Genomic DNA, 20,334 nt, shown 5'->3' with positions numbered 1-20,334 from the left:
AACGACATCAAACTTTCATCTAAGGGCGGCTGCAAACGTGCGACTGATGGTGGTTTTTTAATCGCATATCCGTTAGGTACTTTCGTCAGATACATTAATCATATCATTATTTATAGAATAGTAGAAAACTTTATCCTGTAAGTGATTTAAAGGGTATTAAAACCACTTGCTTACAATTCGAAGTGAATTCGAACCTTATACATAATTTTATTACTTATTTATAATTTTCCATTTGCTGCAAGTCGACTTGGACTATCACCTTAAAATAGGTATTGCATAAAGTAAAAAACGAATACTTATGTAGAATGGCTTATGACAAAAGATTGTTATTATATCTCTCTAAGCCTGCTAAGTCCTCGGTCGGGCAAACGCGATTTTTGTTCAGAACTAGCGTACGACTAAGAACTCCATTGTCCAGTTGTACCTATATCCAATTTTATTCAATTCAAATTCAATTCAATTCAAAATATCTTTATTCATGTAGGCCTAGTTACAAGCTCTTATGAATAGTTCATTACATATATATTATGATCTTAATCTAACCTAATTATCAGAGCAATTTATTGTTGTAAATTATTGTTCATAATAATATTGAGTCTATAATATACAATTTCATATAAAAATAATCGTTAAACAAAAAATATATAATTAGGTATATGTATATATAAATATACATGTCTAGAATATTTCTAGGAAAAATCCAATGTCCAAAAAAATACAATATTAATTTCATCAACAATAATAATAATAATAAACGTAAAAATAAGAAACCATTTCGAATAACAATTAATCCCACGTTGTTTTATCATTCATGTAGTCTTGTGTTGTATAATAAGCTTTGGAAATGAGTACACGCTTTACATGATTCTTAAATTTATTAATTGACAAGTCAGTAATATGATTCGGAAGTTTATTATAAAATCGAACACAATTACCCATGAATGATTTTTTAATTTTACAGAGCCGTGTGAAGGGCACCGCGAGTTTATGTTTATTTCTAGTATTTATATTATGTACATCACAGTTTTTCTTAAAATTACAAATGTTTTTATGTACATACATAATATTCTCATAAATATATTGACAATGCACTGTCATTATATTAATGTCCTTAAATTTATCTCTAAGTGAGTCTCTATGGTTCATTTTATATATTGCTCGAATAGCCCTCTTCTGCAGAATAAATATGGTATTTATCTCTGAAGCACTGCCCCAAAGTAAAATACCATATGACATAATGCTGTGAAAGTAACTAAAATAAACTAATCGAGCTGTTTTCACGTCTGTTAACTGACGGATCTTGCTCACTGCAAAAGCTGCAGAACTAAGTCTATTCGAGAGGTTAACAATATGGGGACCCCACTGAAGTTTAGAATCTAAAGTTATACCAAGAAAAACTGTACTATCTACCAGTTCTAATTCCTCATCCTTCACAACGACACTTGTTTGCTCATTCCTTACGTTACTATTAGTGACAAAGTTACTATTAGTAATTTATCTTTAATAAGCAAAGCAACACAACACTAAGGTGCATACAAAAAAACATCGCTTAAAGTTTTTTTTTGCCTTATAAAAACAAAATTCCATAAATCATTATAATCGACCGTCTGCAGACAGCCTAAAGGGGCTCGCCCCACTAATTCAGTGGCGATTAATTGTGAATTATTAAAAACTCATCAACTCCACGTTTAATTCACGCAGTTTAGTTGCCCGTTTAATCTTTGACTGTTGATTAGTCAGGGAAATGACTGACGCTGTTGTTGTATTGTATAAACTGTTTGTGAGTAAAAAGTGCTATATAGACACTACTACTGGCCTTAGCGTCTATTTCAGACGATTCATGGTGCAATATCCGAGAGACATCGCTTTTGATGACTACAGAGCCCTATGCGAGAGCGACATACTTTGCCACATAGCTGACAAGGGAAGCTTGCAACCGCTTGCGACGTTCCGCTATGGTGTCTTCTTTCCCTTTTGTCAGCAAGTGCCGCAAACCAGGTCTCATCGACGAACTTGCGACCATCTCCAACGCACTTTCGCCACTCCGTCCGCTTCTCCGGAAGCGCCTCCCAGTTTTGGTAGTCGATTGAAGGCTGCTTGGCCCTCTTGGCGCAGTCTTGACACTACTACACATTCTATACAGGATGAAAATATTAAAAAGGACCATTCACACTTTGCAAACTTTTGATACCATAACGAACAACTTTTATTCTGGGATCAATGCTGAAATCGCGCAACAAAATTGGGCTGTTCCATAGAAATGTGCGGCATGATGACAGTCGAAATGTATGAAACACCCAATATGACAGTCGAAATGTATGAAACACCCAATATGACAGTCGAAATGTATGAAACACCCAATATGACAGTCGAAATGTATGAAACACCCAATATGACAGTCGAAATGTATGAAACACCCAATATGACAGTCGAAATGTATGAAACACCCAATTTTTTTTGCGATTTCAGCATTGCTCCCATAATAAAAGTTATTCATTATGATAAGAGTTTTGAATGATTCACGGTTATTTTCATTAGACTTAACAAAACACAAACAAACAACAACACAAACACAACAACAACTCGACAAAAATCAAAAAGGTAATCACGGTCTATATCCCGGTCAATATTAAGTCTAATTGTTCATTATGAATTATGACCTCTAAAGTTGCGCCAGCCAAGTAAGTAAGTAAGGGCTTTTAGAAACTTATAAGGACATAAAATACATTTCAAGACTTATTGACGTGAAGCATTAAATTCCGTGGAAAAGGCAAGATGATTTATTTGTAAAATATTAATGATGCCGTCGTAATCGTCGTATATCCTTCGAGCGTATACAGTTGAAAACTAGCGTCAACGCGCATGTGACACTTAAACTCGTTCAATTTCTCTTATATACATAAAAACTATATATGTATTCCATAAATTTGCCTTTAACGATATCAGAATACCAATAACTGTCCGTTCGCCAATTTAAAATCGTTTCGCGCTTTCATTTGAACCTAAAACAATAAAAAACCAGAAAAAACCGGCTTGTATGACAACAACATGCAAAACATATTCATATACAATATATTTTAAACCTTGGACTCTTAAGATAAAGTTGAAAACAAGTATTTTATTTTAAGATTAACGATAATTTGATGGATAAACTTGTTTTTGAAGATAAAAGCAAGTTTTATTTGAGTCAAATTAGTTATCAACTGATAAGCCTACCTACCTTATTGTAACACATACTTGTACCACATGATTATTATGCAATAAATTATGAATTAAATTATGAATTATGAATTAAGAGTAATCGGAGAGATTGGGAAGAAAATATTATGTCCTTGAAGAGTGCAGTGCCACTGAAACTTTAACTAAGTGCGTTTTCACACTATCCGATCCGATATCGGATGTGGGAAGGATTTTAAAGGCAAAAATCAAAGATGGCGGCTTAAATGTATGCGATATCGTTCCTACATCCGACATCGGATCGGATAATGTGAAAACGTACTAACAGTTTCATTTTACACAAAAAAAAAGTGCGTGAAGTCCCACTGCGCGGAAGAAGTGTAACTTCGAAATGTGGAAATGAAAATAACCTTAAACCATTCTGTCAAGTAGCTGTCACGTTCATGCGTTTGGTTACTTCCATCGTTTTACTGTCACTCGTCGTTTTAAAGACGCCCAAAAATCAAATACTGCCTTATTGATTATGGCGCAAAAAAAGGTGTGGTATTCAAAATTGGTAACAATTAGCCAAAAAAACTAAACGGTCCGTCACAGATAATTTCATTGTTATTCACATCTTCAAGTTTCGTTACGTTTGATTAAGTTTTGAAGGAGGAAACAATCGAGAGCGGAACATCGATTTTGAAGATTTTTTCGCAATATATTTTAACTGAGTTTTTCAGAATGGTCAATTTTTTTTCGATAAATCTAGTTAATAACACTAGTATATTTAACTAAAATTCCCAAATTATTATTCCCAAATTGAATTGAAATTTGGACGTAGTTACGCAGAAACGTTCCAATCCATCTAAAATTGTCATTGAAATGAAAGACTTTTGTGTTTCATACAAGGTCTAAAACTTAATGACAATTTCATGTGGATTGGAACGTTATTGCGTAACTACGTCCATTTCCATTTTCGCTCCTGTAGCGTCTTAATCGCGCGACCATGCTTGCCTGCCTGGTCTACATATATAAACAGGCATATACAGGTTGCTGCGGTATACTTGTACTATTATATACAGGATACAGGGTGTATTCTGACAGGGCGAGGAAAGAAAGCCCAGCACACGTTGTGCCGGCAGTTAATACATGAGTAGCTTTTTAGCGCGCTGCGGATAAGGTCCAGGGGTGACCACACTTTTAAACGAAAGCAGGACTTCATTTGTTTTAGTCTAAACGCTGACAGGACATATTGATACGGACATTAAAATGATACTATTTAGATATTAGTTTTGGTATCGTGACTCTAGCTAGATCTTACTTATAGTTGCTTAAGGTACAGCGGGACAAATCTCGACTGGGGGACAATTGTAAGAGATCCATTTTTTTCCATTATAACATTATCAAGTTGAGTTCCACACGTATCCACTGAATACGCGTGTCATATTTAACCAGTGGACACTCTAATTAGTAATGCAAAATATTGTAAAACACAAAAAAAATGGACCAGTTGCATTTGCCTCCCAGTCGAAATTGTCCCGCTGTACCTTATTTATAAGAAAAAGTAAAATGTACGATAATGCAAATACACCTGTGAGACAATGCGTTTTGCGTTGTATTAAGACGTCCTTGTAATACGTTTGTTCTTATTGCAAAAAGTTGCTTTGTGTCTGTTATAATTTTGCAAAATATTATGAATGAAGGGGATAGTTTATCTTCATGAGTATCTTTAAAGTATCTTGTCAATAACAAGTAACATTTATCGCAACTGTAAACCAGTAAACTTGTTTTTAGTCTGTCGACGTCACTGCAACAGTAAAATTAGAAAAACAGAATGCTACGCAAAGTGAAATGAGAATGTTGCGACGGATGTGTGGTGTGACAAGACTGGATAGGATTGGGAATGAGTATATAAGAGAAAAACTGAGTAGAGAAAACCTAGTAGTAAGGTGAGAGGAAGTAGATTAAAATGGTATGGGCATGTAATGCGGAGGGATGAAAGCGATGTTATAAAACGAGTGGTAAATATGAAGGTGGATGGGTACAAATGGTAGTGGAACCCTAAGAAAAGATGGATGGAATGTGTGAACAATGATATGAGAGTGAAAGGTGTATGGAAATGACGGCTGATAGAGAGGAATGGAGGTAGATGATCTGCTGCGCCGACCCCAAATAATAGAAACAGGACAAGGGAAGGGAATGATGATGATGACGCAAAGTGAGAGAAGCATAGCGCATCTGCCGGGGTATTTTGCTTCCAATTTTATCACTTATCTATGTGGATAAAGTATCCGTCACGCTTTGGCAAGTATGTCAGTGTGAGAGTGACAGATGTCTTATCCACGTGGATAAGTAGCTGTTTATGTAAGTATTTCTTATAGAGTATATGTGTAAGTTCATCCCCTCATTATAGTATTTAATGATAATAGTTTTAATTTGTAAATAGTAGAATAGGAAGTGATATCTGATTATTGTTTTCTGTCACGATGCCTGCACGTACCAAATGTTTCTTTTTAACCCAGTGGTTGACTGGTAGAGAATGCCTTAAGGCATTATGTCCACCATTTGTACTTTTTTTTTTTTGTGTGCAATAAAGAATAAATAAATAAATAAATAAGTGATAAAATTGGAAGCATGATACGCCGGCTGATTTCAAGGGTGCATTGCAAATAAGTATCTTATAATTCGTTTCAAATGAACTCGTTCATTAATATATTTCACAAATATGTTCATGCTCGACTTAATAAGTCTAAGTCATCATAATCGCGTTTGTATCAAAACAAAAGTCCCACTAAATCAAACATTACAGTCACCCTACAAAAACATTTCGAGTTCCCCAAGGAAGGAATCTTGCCGTAAAATTGCTACCCTGAGACAGCACTACCATTTTACGAAGACCATTAATTCTAGTAGGTTTAAAGGGGGATCAGGGGTCAAAGTATCCTGGGCGGTTATCTCAAAGTTGCCATATGATTGATATGACGCAGTAAGTCCGCCTTTGAAGTCGAATCTGCGAACGCGTGAAATTGGAAATTTATTAAGTTTACTCGCGAATAATTTATCATTTTACAGGCGATTTGAGAGCTTAGAATAAAGATGTCAGGGGTTTGATCTGACGGGCTTTAGAAATTCATAAGCAGGATAGCCGGGAAAAGCGATCCGGACGAGGTCGCGGATTCGAATCCTGACTTGTACCAAAGACTTTTTCGGAACTTTAGTGCGAAATGTCATTATGATATTTGCCAGTTGCTTTTAGGTAAAGGAAAAAATCGTGAAGAAACCGAACTGATCCCAATAAGGCTTAGACTTCGGGTTGGAAGTTCAGGATAGTCGCTTTCTTAAAACTAGTGCCTACGTCAAATCTTGTGATAGCGGACCCCAGGATCTCATGAGCCGTGGCAAATACCGGAATAACGCAAGAAGGATGGTGATTATGACATCAAAGTGACTGACATGTCTGATGGTTTTAGAAATTCACAAGCAGGATAGCCGGGAAGGGATTGTCCGTTGCATATAAAATGCTGTTTAGAGAGGCCCTGTTTTGGAATTTCTAAACAGAGTGACGTAAAATGTAATCGTGATGTACTTTGATAAAGTTATGAACAAAACATTATGTTTTGCCAAAGGTGAAGGAAAGTTTGAAAACAAGGTGAGTCAGAAGTTTAATCTTTGAGCATTAAATTCATGCTTCAGCATGATTCTCTTTATTAAAACTGATAATTTTATGAAAAAAATACTTCTCTTATTAGAATAAGTTACATTTATATAAATGTAATAACCAAGGACGATTATAAAGGACCAGCAGAGTCCATACTAAATACCGTACCCCGTTGGCAGCCGTAAATCTATGTCGCTAGATGTCACTAAGAGTGTCATTTGAATAAAAATGTTGTTTTTTTTTAAAATACGCACGCGGTAGTTCAACGGCATTACAAGTGATACAGTGAAAAGTATATAGATGACGCTAGGGGCCCGTGTCATGTTTCAGTCCCTGTTTACAACGCAAGCCATCGTTCTTATTTTGAATTATGACAATCATGCAAAAGAGTACCATACTGTCAAATTTTCTATCTCTTTCATTTTGAGCGTGACGTCAATGATTAGTAATATTACTTTCAATATATTTAAAATTTAGATTTTAATGAGGCCCTTTCGAACGGTGTTTATGATAGATATCATGTTGACAATCAATCTCCTGACCGTCTCGCTCACACCAATATATTCCCCTATATTTGAACGAGAGCGACCGAAACAGTTGAGTATTATTGAAGATTTTTGAATGTCTAAAATCTTATTGGTAGTTGTCGAAAACCCGCTTTTTCCATAAAGTGTTGGCGCGACGTCAAGTGATAGGCGTACGAGCAAGTACGCGTTGGATGGTCGACTACTATGCGCGGCGGTTTTTACGCGTACTTACGGTGACACACAATCGAAAAAGGTCGTCGAGCCATAAGTACGCATACTTGCTCGTATCGTACGTCTATCACCCACTTCAGACTGCGTTTCGATCGGCGTTTAGCGTCAATAATTATCAGCTTGGCTTCATGGCTTTACGAACCTTAGCTCGGACCATCGAATATGAAACTTATAAACTTGTTTATACACAAGGGTATAAAGAAGTTTATAACCAGGTGCTCCATGACACCATTGCACCAATCTGTCGCCAGCACCACTACACTTCAACGGCCAAGTCACACAACATCCATACTAATATTATAAATGGGAAAGTGTGTGTGTCTGTTTGTTTGTCCATCTTTCACGGCAAAACGGAGCGACGTATTGACGTGATTTTTTAAGTGGAGATAGTTGAAGGGATGGAAAGTGACATAGGCTACTTTTTGTCTCTTTTTATATCCCCCCACTTCCTTAGAATGGAGGATGGAACTTTGTGGAGAAATTTTCGAATTTAACGCGAGCGAAGCCGCAGCAAAGGCTAGTTAACTATAATAATAAAGAAATCGCAGTAAGGAACTTTTATGTAGATTTCATTACTTTTTAGAGATAAACAAGCAGTTCCATCGAGACGGCTATTTTTTACAGAATGTTTTTGGTGGGATATACATAGGCATATATAACACTAACCAAGTATCTATTGTCTTAGTCCGTTTTCACATTATCCGATCCGATATCGGATGTCGGAAGGATTTAAATGGAAAAAATCCAAGATAGCGCCTGTAATGTATGGGGTATCAGTCCTACATCCGATATCGGATCGGATAATGTGAAAACGCATAGTCTCATTAATTATTACTTATGTCAGAGTTTCACTCATTATTTCTTTTTATTCATTTATTATCTCAGTTTAGGTTTATACGAGTACCAAACGAGTAGTATAAGAGTAGAAAATATATTACCAAAACAATACAATCTATCATTAATTTATTATAAAAACGTAATCCAAAGTGCCACACCTAGTCGGCCAGTGCATGGCCTACGCTGCCGATGGTTAGGGTGCTCGGAGTGACATACAAGAAACGCTGAACTATCCGCGTTCTGTCCAAGACGAAGCCTGACCGACGAAGCTAGCAAGTCTCTCTAGCTACATGTTAGCTGAAATACTGTCAAACCGTTCACTGTGATTACTCAGATTATTATAAGCAAAATGATCTTCGAATGAACTTTCTGGACAATTGAGATGCATGGGCGCAGTCGAAACCAGCTCGCCCCTTCAGCCGTGTCCCGTTGAAAATCGGAAAGATTCTTTTCCTTAGCACATTTAATGTTTACAAATTGGATTCGCCTTCTGTCACCTAAACTGGTAAATTTATGTATGAGGTCATTGGTCATACAATTATTAATTTATACAGTTATTAATTCTGTATCTCTACTCGCATTGCTGCTGCGATTCTAAAATAATTTAATATCCATATTATGAATATTCAATAAATCATACAATGACATTTGTGATGTGACATGGATGTCACATCTGTTGGCACAATGATTGCGTTTTGTTGAACGTATTTGAGCTCAACATATAGGTTTATTATCACTAAGTATATTATATTAATGAACAACGAAACGGATGTGACATTTTCCTAGTCCACCAACGTCATCTAGTCATTTTATTTGGCAATAATTAGACAACATGCGAACAAACTTAGCCAGCGAAGCGATCACAACTACGTCGAGGCCGACCAAAAAATATAATTTGTAAAAATTGTGTTTTGAGCCAATATTTTGATATTAAAATAAAGTTTTTTGATAGTTATTCATAGTATAATATAAAAACAAGTAAAAATATGGGTGAAAATATGTTTTTTTCCACTCCCGGGTTACGAAACAACGCCATCTAGTTTTAAAGCAAAAACTAAGCTTTTTTCAGGGGTACGCTTTTTTGTATGGGCTATATCAGTCTAGTATTAAATGGTCCTTGGTAATAACTGAATTTTAAAATCCTTATTCATTATTTTCATTCCAAACCATGATGATTTTGTAAGCATTCGTACCGCTTGAGAAATCAATTTGATCGATCAATTTGATCTCAAGTAGGTTTCTTAAAAAGTTATTAACTTTTTTTATGGAGCAAACGTTCTGTAAGAAGTGACATTTGGCAACTAAGTATTCTCTCTATTAAAGTAATTTAGTGCTCATTTTTAAAATTGTCATGTTCATTGTCTCGACATGTCAAGTTATATTAACAAGAGAAAGCATGACACTAAACCTACTAAATACCTACCCTTTAATCCATACTAATATCATAAATTGGAAAGTGTGTGTGTCTGTTTCTTTGTCCGTCGTTCACGTGACGAATTGACGTTATTTTTTTAAGTGGAGATAGATGAAGGCTGGGGGTGGGGGTGGGGGGGAAGGGGGAGATTGTATGGAACATTCCGCAATTTTCGAATTTAACGCGAGCGAAGCCGCGGAGAAAAGCTAGTACTTAATAAAAAAGGCACACTCGTAACGCCTACACACAATTCAAATAAAAAGGCACGTGAGCTTAACGTAAAAACAACGTGTCCGTTGTCAGTACGAAAACACTTTATCACCCTAACGCCAAAAACGTTGTCATGGTCAGAGACAACAGCAGGCCGATTGTGCTTCAAGCAGTTGGTACTTTCATTGTGGTTTGATACGACTATGAATATTTTTAAAATGCCGAAATGTAACAGCTAATAGCCGAACCGAATAATAGACCAGTCAAGTCAAGTGGGCCTATCTGGGCTGTCCAACTGGACGCCGTCCTGCTGGCCATCCTAAATATCGTTGGGCAGGTAAAGTGGAGGCAGATCTCCGTGAACACGGCGTCAACGAGGGCTGGCGAGAGGTCGCTCTGGACCGCGTAAAGTGGCGTGCTCTCGTATTGGAGTGGAGGCCAAGACTCACTTTGTGTCATCAAAGTAAGTAAGTATGAATATTTTTGACAGCGCCTCAAGTTCATAGAATTAAAAAATTGCGAGTGAAATACATCTTTTGATTCTAGTAAGTATTTGAAAAAAAAAAACCTAAAATTAGCGAAGGAAAGTTGAAATCTACAGCAATTCTTGTCTAAATCTGACATTTCCTGGGCGGCCATAATTATCTTCATAACATTCTCTATCGGCATAAGTTTGCCTTTGCTCCTTCTTCTTTCTTTTATTTTATATTTGATATCTTGTATATTTTATGTTGGTGCTTGTGCTACAATAAAGAGTTTACTTGCTTACCTACTTACTTCTTCAAAAACCTTTATAGCCACAGTACCTATACTGTAGTAAACAGCATAATCTTCCTCTACATAATTCTTAGTTAGTTTTTACTCAGATTTCAGATGATTTATTGTCAACTATAAATTATAACTTAGTAAAACTTCGTCACTCGGCGTACAGTCAGTGTGAGATTTCCGCTCAAAAATGGCTTGCTCGCAAAACATAAATTAAATCCATATGAAATTCTTAAAACATAATCAGCTACCATGCTCAGAACAACAGAGCGATAAAATCTAAAACGGGCTGTTAAGTTATACAACGCATTTATTTTATTTATATACCCATGGCGCCATTGCCATCTTATTAGTTTTCTTTACGCAAAATTGTTAATTTAATGTTTATGTTGAAAAATCAGAGGTCCTAGCATAATATTTTTCAATTGGATTACTTTTTATTTTATTAACGTCGCTTTCCTACTGAAGTAAGTGCAGATTCTAAGCAGGAGCAAAATTCTGTTGGTTAATTATTGCACGTCCTTTATCCTATTATAGTTAATCTTCATTTCAGAATAAAAATGAAAACCTATATTTAACACAGAATAATAATTGCTACCTCTACTTAAATCAGTAATCTTTTTCAATGTGAGATCTCAAATCATACGTTAATCTGGAGTCCCACAGGGATCTGTCGTGGGATATACACTTTTCATTTTTTATTTGTATAAACCATAGTTTTAATAACAATACATATCAGGGTGGCTAGCCGAATGGCACAATCGCTCACGAAACGCTCACGAAACGAAGCGCTAGTAGATATCTATCTCTATCGCGCTTGCGTATTGGCGCGACAGAGCCAGCGGCGTATCGCTTTCGTTTGGCGTCGGAGAAATGCCATTCGGCTACGGGGCCAGGATATCTAATCTAAAACTAAAGCTGTTGGTATTGATGATTCATGATATTCATTTAAAAAAAAACCAGAAGGCACTCCAAATTCCTAAGAGATTTGAGAAGATTTATCCATAGATTATGGAAGACTTTACTTTACAGAGCTTAGACTTTTTTGTACGTAGACTAGTACATAGAGCTTTTTTGTAGGTAGACTAGGTAGGTATCCTAAATACAGAAGACACAAAAAGCTCGCCATGTTCTCCATGTGTTGTGCTATAAAAAGCCAGCTGACGTAACACCTCGCGCCATTACGTGTTATTTTTTGCGAAACCGGCTTGGACCGGTTTTCGCGATTTAATCAAGGGCACGCGAACTTCGCTGGTTTACTTGTGTTTTTAGGAAAATGTTCTGTAATTAGGCTTGCGAGTAGCGTAGTTTATTTTTATATTTAAAGAGGAAAAAGAGAAGACAAAACACTCTAAGATGTCAGATAGTCAGGATATCTCCAGAGGAACCGCAAGCGCTTTACTGAAGTTTAAGGACCAAAATGACCGAATAAACTTTACTGATGTGTAAGGGAAAGTTGGATCAACCACAGTTAACAGACACAAATCATGCAGAAGTCTATGGAAATTCTCATACAAACATTTTTTTAACCCCCGATGCAAAAACGAAGGGGTGTTATAAGTTTGACGTGTCTGTCTGTGTGTTTGTCTGTCTGCCTGTCTGTCCGTCTGTCTGTCTGTGTGTGTGTCTGTCTGTGGCATCGTAGCTCCCAAACGGATGAACCGATTTAGATTTAGTTGTTTTTTGTCTGAAAGCTGAGTTAGTCGAGAGTGTTCTTAGCCATGTTTCATGAAAATCGGGGGTTTTTCAAAATTTTAATTTTGTGGTTAGGTTATTCGAACGCTAAATTCGGTGAGAGACAGTTTGGTGCAACTTTACACCCCTCTTTTTGTGTAGGTCCGTAAATTCTTTGAGAGACGGAACTCCACACCAAGTACTCCACTGTTATAAGTACAAAAAATGCGAAATAAGAAGGTTCTGGAGCAAACGTACAACTGAAGACTACCCTAAATGCATCTGAATGGAGACGGAAACGAGGGCGCAACGAAGACATAGTGTAGGTACTCTCCATTACCTACAAACCACCAATTACTAAATGTGGAGGCATGTGCCTTTGCCTCGTACAGAAACAGTAAAGAGGAGTCTAGGGAGTCTGGGTCTCTACGTGAAATCAATGTGCGCCTGTTATTATGCCAGTGTTCAGTCTTTTCTTCATTATGAATGTCGCAATTTTTGGGTTGACGACATTCGGAAAATTGCGGGTGACAACTGGATGAGACTAGCTCAGGACCGGGACAAGTGGCGTACTAGAAGAGAGGCCTATGCTCAGCAGTGGGCGATAAAGGGCTGATATGATGATGATGATGATGTCGCAATTTTTCCTACAATTTATAAAAACCAATTATAAAAAAACTCGAGTCCTAGTGACGAGTCCGAAGAAGAACCCTTTCCATTGAAAAACTCGCTCTTGCCATATCACGAGGATGATTTAAATAAAACGACTGCGCGCGCGCAGGAACCGGTTCGCTGTTTTTGTTCGCTAATTATAAGCCTATGATACTATGCTAATCAATTTGCATGTTTGTATGTAACTCATACACTTTTTGTATCGCTTTTATTGCTGGATGGCATTGCGGTTAGTGCATGGGTTGTGCTAGGTGGTGGTTATTATTTTTCAATACAGATGGTGTTTTTTTTACGCACTAGTGCGAGAAGTGGTTCATTATATATGTATGCCAGGTCGAAACTTCGGAGTACTATCTCTACTGAATAACGTCGTACGATACACGTGCGAAAAGGAAATTTGTAACTCGTGTCGATTTATTTATTATTTATTTATCTTCGGTCGTGTTTTAATTTATCGCCACTGGTTTCTAACTTCCTTTTTTTCGCACTTGTATCGTAATGTACTACATATTATAGTCGCATGAATCCATCGGAAAAAATCGTTTATACACTTGAAGGTTTATGTAATTATAAGTTAGGTCTTCAAAATTTATCATCAATATTTTGTCTACTCTCAATTATTCGATGGCAAAAAGATCTTAGAAAGTTTAAGTTTAGCCTTATTATTAATCTGTGGTTTAGCAAGCAATGGTTTATTTACTTATTCCTTGTTCGTGCCATATTAATACAGAATATATTAATAACTAAGAATGCAATTTGATAATATGTTTTTCTACTCCCGAACTGTTATTCGTCATTTACAGGGTTGTGCATAGATCTTTAAAACCCTACATAAAAGTCTATTCCCCAAAGCCAGCGTCCGCCGGCTTTCCACGCATGCACCCAGTATCGAAAAAATTGAAAACGCATTGTTTGGTTCTGTAACCATGGCAACGCATTGTTATAACGATACTGCGCGCGTGCGCGGGAAGGCTTTGGGCAGCTGATCTGACAGTGCAAACCTTTGCGTCAAATACAGGAAACAGTGTGAATTTCAAGAAAGCTATTCAAGAAAACTATTAAAAACTAAGTGCATTGATGTTTAAAAAGTATTGTATGCAACGGTATTTAACTGAGTCAAAAAATACTCGTGGCGTCTTAATAACAATTTTCGGCTTCGCCTCAAATTGTTACCCACGCCACTCGTCTTTTTTGAGCTCCTTTAATTAAACGCCTGTTGCATAAAATACTATTTGCAAACATTCGTATGATAAGAATTTCACAGAACGGAGACCATTTCTTTTGTTTTCAAAACAATACGAATATGTTCCTGAATTTTAAGATTTTTCTGCAGCTTGACAAAAAGAGTAGAAAATGAAGCTAGTTTTTTTTATCATAGCAAAGCAACTCTCTCATATGAAAGTGACTTAATAGTTGCCACATGAAAACGGTTTACATAGACGGTGGCGACCTTATTATCATGTACCTACTTTTTTTTGTCAGGCTGGTATTTTATGGCTGGTTCCTACATTTATTAACGGACAATATTTTTTATTATTTACTATTTATAATTCAAGTTACATTAATAATTGGACATCACAATCCTAAAATATGTTCTTGACGTTCTTGTCCTTCTAATTACTTTATTGAAATCATGTTTGAATTAATTAATGCAAAAAACCTGTTCTAACTATAGATAATCAGTGTACGATAATTAAGTGTTTTTGTCTTACACGTGTCACTGTATTTCGGCGACTAAATTTCGGTCACGTTTTTAATACACCCTGTTTTTATTGATTTCCGTTAACTTTAAGGGAAGGTTTTTAGGTAAATTACAAATAATTTCTCTAAGAAGCTAGTCTCATAACTCTTAGTGTGTTTTCACATTATCGAATCCGATATCGGATGTCGGACCGATATCCCTTACATTACAGGCGCCATCTTGGATTTTTCCATTGAAATCTTTCCGACGTCCGATATCGGTTAGGATTATGTGAAAACGGACTTACAGACTGTTATCGAGTTATTCAAAAATGAATGTAATGGTTTAATACTTAAGTGTAGTACGGCCTTTATAATTTTCTAATATTATTAATTATGACTTGTGCCGTCAGATATTTGACATTAACTTTAATGTCATTCTGAAGGTTCTCCTACAATTATTGATTTACTTAGTTTATTATGTAGGTATGAAAACGATGTTGTTTTTTTTCGAACAAAAAGTAATTTCTGATCATGAATCATGAATGTAATTTAACGGAAACCAAAAAAACACGGTGTATATTTGCGAACCGTTTCAAGGCCACTAAACTAGTTTTAATTTTATGGAGCTTAAAATTAATCTTCTTTACTGTTTAGGTGATGTTTACTTAAAAATGTAGACGGATCTTTTGTGTTTTATCTACTGAGTTGTCACTGATAAATTGTGATAAAATTATTATGTTAGGTTAGTTCCACTGCTAGTAGTTACGTCATGCTCATGTGGCATAGTAATAAAATAAAAATAGTTTGTGCTTTGTTTTAGAAGGAAGATAAAATCGTTACCGTCGTGTTAACGTTGATAACCAAATACCTAACCACAAAATTTAAATTTTGGAAAAAACTTCGACATAGTGTAGTAGACCGATTTTCATGAAACATAGCTAAGAACAGACGACTAACTCAGCTTTCAAACAAAAAAACTGAATCTAAATCGGTTCATCCGTTCGGGAGCTATGATGCTACAGACAGTCACACACACAGATAGACAGACTGACGTCGTTTTTGCGTCGGGGGTTAAAAAGATAATATTTCGGCATTGAACCACATGACCCACAAGGGTAGCGAATGGTTCGAAATAAGGAACCTCCTAGCACAGGTTATTTTGTAAAAAACTTACATGGAGACATCAGTAACCTGTAAGATTTTGTACGAAATATAAACAAATACATTTTTTTTTTGAAGGATTCTTGTACGTTGTAACGGTTTCAAGTTGAACAAACAGCAATTACACAAAAACACGAATTGCTTATCCATACTAATATTATAAATGAGAAAGTCCGTGTGTCTGTTTGTTCGTCCGTCTTTCACGGCAAAACGGAGCGATGAATTGACGTGATTTTTTAGGTGGAGATAGTTGAAGGGATGGAGAGTGACAAAGGCTACTTTTTGTCTCTTTCTAACGCGAAGCCGCGGGCAAAAACTAGTTTTTCAATAAAATAGAAAGTAAATGGGATTGAAGCAAAACATTTTTTTTACATCATTGGTATATAAAAGGCCACTTTCCTAACTACATATGAAATTCCCAAGAAGAGCTTTATACAGCTGGTATGGTGCAATATATAATTTATTTACCGAAATTATAACATAGTTTCAATTGTCGTCATTCAGTTGACATTTCGCTTTATTTAGCCAGACTCCTGAATAACCAATTATCGCTGTTATCACCACTTAGAAAGAGTACTGTAATACGCCTCGTGTCACCACATAATAATATCTACATACAGTCTATTTACATAACACTTCACATTATTAGTCATTAAGGATGTGACGTCAATGTGTATAAGTATACCTAAGTCCTTTTTCTTACATAAATAATAGTAAGTACCTAGATTCAGTTGTAGGCAGACTTAGAAGTTTTTGCTAAAAATTTGATTAATCAAAATCTAGAATATTCCTTTGCTAATCCGCGAACGTTCAAGACTGCAAGTCAATCAGTGCTAACCCGTTATATACTTACTTGCGTATTTTTTACATGTGCATTTAATTTTCCCACCCTCCTACTGCAAAAATAAATATAACAACCCTCCACCAAATATACAAAACTCGACACGTGTTTTGCCACTCTACGAGGCATCAGGGTGCGTAGCCGAATGGCATTTCTCCGACGCCAAACGAAAACGAAACGCCACGCCAGTTAGTTCGGCTCTGTCGCGCCAATACGCACGAGCGATAGAGATAGATATCTACTAGCGTTTCGTTTCGTGAGCGTTTCGTGAGCGTTAGTGCCATTCGGCTACGTACCCAGGCCTCATAGCCGAATGGCATTTCTACGACGCGAAACGAAAACGAAACGCCGCGAAAAGCAGTCTGGCTCTGTCGCGCCAATACGCAAGAGCGATAGAGATTGATAGCTACGAGTGTTTCGTTTCGTGAGCGTTTCGTAAGCGTTTGTGCCATTCGGCTACGTACCCAGAGATGTCTAATGAAAATAACCGTGAATCATTTAAAACGCTTACAGACAGAGATTTGTCGTGTTTATTGTATAAAAGGCAAACTTAATGCCAAAAAATATTCTCTACCTGTCAACCTTTAGGCAAAGTATTACTACTTATACTTAACGTTGGGAAAAAAGGTAAAAATAATGTTAATTAATCGCGTTCGACCTGTATGTGACTTTAAATATGTGTACAAAGCGCGAGAACTTAAAGTGTTATACTTATAATAGTTTGATATCAGATGTTCAACTTTAGATTTTTTTTTGACTCAAGGCTTAAAGGCTTAGCATATTGACATAGTGTATGAATCAGGTAGGTATAAGTGTATGTAATAAGTATGATATGGTACGATTTTATCAAGGCTGCGTTATCATTTGTTATCGCTGTCTCAATCAGGTAAGGCGTCGGTTCGTCTGAAAAACATCGTTATACAAGACTCTGATGCATATGCGTTTCTCACATGTATAAATAACAGCATAAGTGCACTTATAAATATGTAGTGGTGGATATACCCAAGTACCACTTGTCTGCGTCCTTAGTATGATATATTTATACCTACTTTATGAAACAAAATGAGTAAGTAACAAAAATAAACTAAAACAATGTTATCACTTTTTTTTATTATTGAATCGTATTGTGTTTGAATAACAAAATAACAATGTAAAGATTACGCGGCAAACATAATATTTGTCTAATGGTAAGCAACCACCATAGCCTATAGTTGCCTTCGACTGCAGAGCACCTACAAAGAGCTTCGGCATTGTACTTACCTACAGGATCACAACATTCATAACACTACGTTTAGGTACACCCTGTATGGTGTCTACTGTTTGTAACTTCCCTAACTACCTGTTAAATCTGAAATAACATCTGCCATGCTGCAACAATCAAACCAGAGGATATTCTTAGTACCCATACCTCTCTCTAGTATAATTTTTAGGGTTCCGTAGTCAACTAGGAACCCTTATAGTTTCGCCATGTCTGTCTGTCCGTCCGTCCGTCCGTCCGTCCGCGGATAATCTCAGTAACCGTTAGCACTAGAAAGCTGAAATTTGGTACCAATATGTATTTCAATCACGCCGACAAAGTGCAAAAATAAAAAATGGAAAAAAATGTTTTATTAGGGTACCCCCCCTACATGTAAAGTGGGGGCTGATATTTTTTTTCATTCCAACACCAACGTGTGATATATTGTTGGATAGGTATTTAAAAATGAATAAGAGTTTACTAAGATGGTTTTTTGATAATATTAGTATTTTCGGAAATAATCGCTCCTAAAGGAAAAAAAAGTGCGTCCCCCCCCTCTAACTTTTGAACCGTATGTTTAAAAAATATGAAAAAAAACACAAAAGTAGAACTTTATAAAGACTTTCTAGGAAAATTGTTTTGAACTTGATAGGTTCAGTAGTTTTTGAGAAAAATACGGAGAACTACGGAACCCTACACTGAGCGTGGCCCGACACGCTCTTGGCCGGTTTTTTCTTTTTTTTCATCATCATGTACAATTTTTCTTTTTTAAATGTACTTTGACACTTAGAGACTCTATACATCTCCAACATCTCTTATTAATCATAGTAGCTTTGTACTTTGTATAATTTATTAAAATTAATTTCCATAGAGTCTAGAGAGTTTCCTAGTCACGTCTGTTAATATTTTTCTTGATGAATACTTTTGCTTTTTAAATTGTATGTTGAGATGTAATGTTTTGAAATGAAGTGGCCCGCCGAGTTTCTTGCCGGTCCCATAGTGGATACCCCCTCCGACTGAGGGGGGACTGAAATCTTCTCGAGGCTGAGGCGTAGGGTTAGAGCCGGCGTACCTTTATTTGACGTTCATATGCGCATTGTGATATGCCTACTTGGAAAATAAATATTTCATTTCATTTCATTTCATAGGATCGGGATTTACTATCCAACTTCACTTTACTGGGATTTACTAATACTGGGTTGAATTAGACACATGTAGACAAACCAAAGAAATTCTTGCTGAACCTAATACAAAGCTCACAAAAATCTTACTCAGAACACCCAGACAGCAACTGCGCAAACTAGTAGGATTAATGACAGGACACAACACACTGAACAAACACCTCAATAACATAGGTATAACCGATAGCCCCATATGCAGAGCGTGCATGGAAGCAGAAGAGACCACCAAACACTTTCTTCTAGAGTGTAAACAGGTAGAAGTATATAGGAACAAGTACCTAGGTACGCTGAACACACTGAAAGAGGTATTTAGCAAACTGAAAACACTGCTAGAATTCGTAGAGGAGCTGGGGTGGCTAGAGTAGTGCTACCTCGTCTATTTCACGCAAAATAGGCACGACGGATGTCGACTTGCGGAAAACGCCCAATAAAACTAACTAACTACTATCCAACTTAGCTTCTAATGCTGTCCACGCCCCTTTTATCGAAGGTCTACTGAAGAACTGAACAACGTGACAACCCAACTAAGGTTACACTCTTCTTGTTGCTTTGAATGTATTTTTGCCATAAAATATTAAATACATAAAGGACGTACAAATATATAGTGCATAGGGTGCATTGGGGTAATTTCGAAAAAAACCGACGTCTGTCTGTCTGCGTGTGTGTCTGTCTGTGGCGTCGTAGCTCGAATCCGAATGCTGTTGAACATTCCGCATGTTACCAAATTCCGCGAAAGATCTGAAATTACATCAATCTGAGTTTTCTATCTCACCTACTAAACTGGTTATATCAAGATAAGTAACGCTATCCAGGTACCTGGATAGCGTTACTTATCTTGATATAACATCTATCCCTATCAGCACACATTAAACACCGGCGCATGCGCACAGCACGCGCAAATCACGCTCACGCTGCGCCTGCGTGCAGACTTAATTGATCAGCTTGACAGACCGACTGGCGATGGACATGTGTTTATATACAAATAAACGTCATGGACGTCAGTCCTCAACCACAGTATAATAAAGAGTACTATCGTACAGTATGGCCACTTCCGCTCCCCGCTGAAAGTGCCGCCCACCCCCTC

The sequence above is a fragment of the Leguminivora glycinivorella genome, chromosome 11 (genome assembly GCF_023078275.1).
Source record: "Leguminivora glycinivorella isolate SPB_JAAS2020 chromosome 11, LegGlyc_1.1, whole genome shotgun sequence".
NCBI classification, from domain to species: Eukaryota; Metazoa; Arthropoda; class Insecta; order Lepidoptera; family Tortricidae; genus Leguminivora; species Leguminivora glycinivorella.
The sequence above is the reverse complement of the archived record's forward strand: the minus strand, read 5'-3'. Positions refer to the sequence as shown.